General features: G+C 46.4%; 1 long non-coding RNA gene across 1 annotated transcript in view; it reads right to left on the bottom strand.

Annotated features, from left to right (window-relative positions):
• Positions 1–296: 296 nt before the first annotated feature.
• Positions 297–675, bottom strand: part of LOC110301042 — a 33,133-nt gene continuing 32,754 nt past the window's right edge. Inside the window, exon 5 of the long non-coding RNA XR_002378663.1 lies at positions 297–372. This is a non-coding gene — a long non-coding RNA (uncharacterized LOC110301042). The remainder of the gene's footprint in view (positions 373–675) is intronic.

Genomic DNA, 675 nt, shown 5'->3' with positions numbered 1-675 from the left:
TCATTTCTGGAAACATAAAAACCTGCTTCTGTGACCAGAAGCCCAGGGAGAAAGGAAGCATTTTTCTCTGTGTTACACCAGGCACATCAGGCACTGTTCAGCACCATAGGATACAGCAGGGAGCAAGACATGGCCATCCAGTCTTTCCATGATGATGCTCTGAGATGCCCTTGGTTGTTAGTACCATGCTATTTCCTTAAGTGCAGTTTATGGACCAGCAACTTCAGGATGGTCCAGGCATCATTGCAGATTCCACCCAGACAAGCTGAAGTCNCAAAAAAATCCCCAGGAGATTTCTGCTTACTGTGGTTTGGTTCTAGAGGATCATCCCTGCATCACCTCACTCNCCCACACTCAGGTACAGTTCCTGGCCTAGAAGAGATGACGCAGTCACAGATGCAGTACTGAGTACATACAGTGGCGTACTGGGGAGACAGAGGTTAAATCCACAGTCCAAATTGTACTATAACTTTGCACTAATTTTTGTCCTGCCTTTTCTCCCAGGAGTTAACAACTAAATAGCTTTGCTGTGTTGTTGCTATAGCAACAGAGTCCAGGAGAGCTTTTACCATTTCCCATTGCAATAGCCTCCTGACTATCTCCCCACCTCCAACCAAGCCTGCTTTTGGTTAATCAAAGCTGAAATCAGACACATGGCAGTTGGGGCAATCACAG

This window comes from Mus caroli, chromosome 9 (assembly GCF_900094665.2).
Source record: "Mus caroli chromosome 9, CAROLI_EIJ_v1.1, whole genome shotgun sequence".
Taxonomy (NCBI): Eukaryota; Metazoa; Chordata; class Mammalia; order Rodentia; family Muridae; genus Mus; species Mus caroli.
This window is presented reverse-complemented; position numbering and strand designations above follow the sequence as displayed.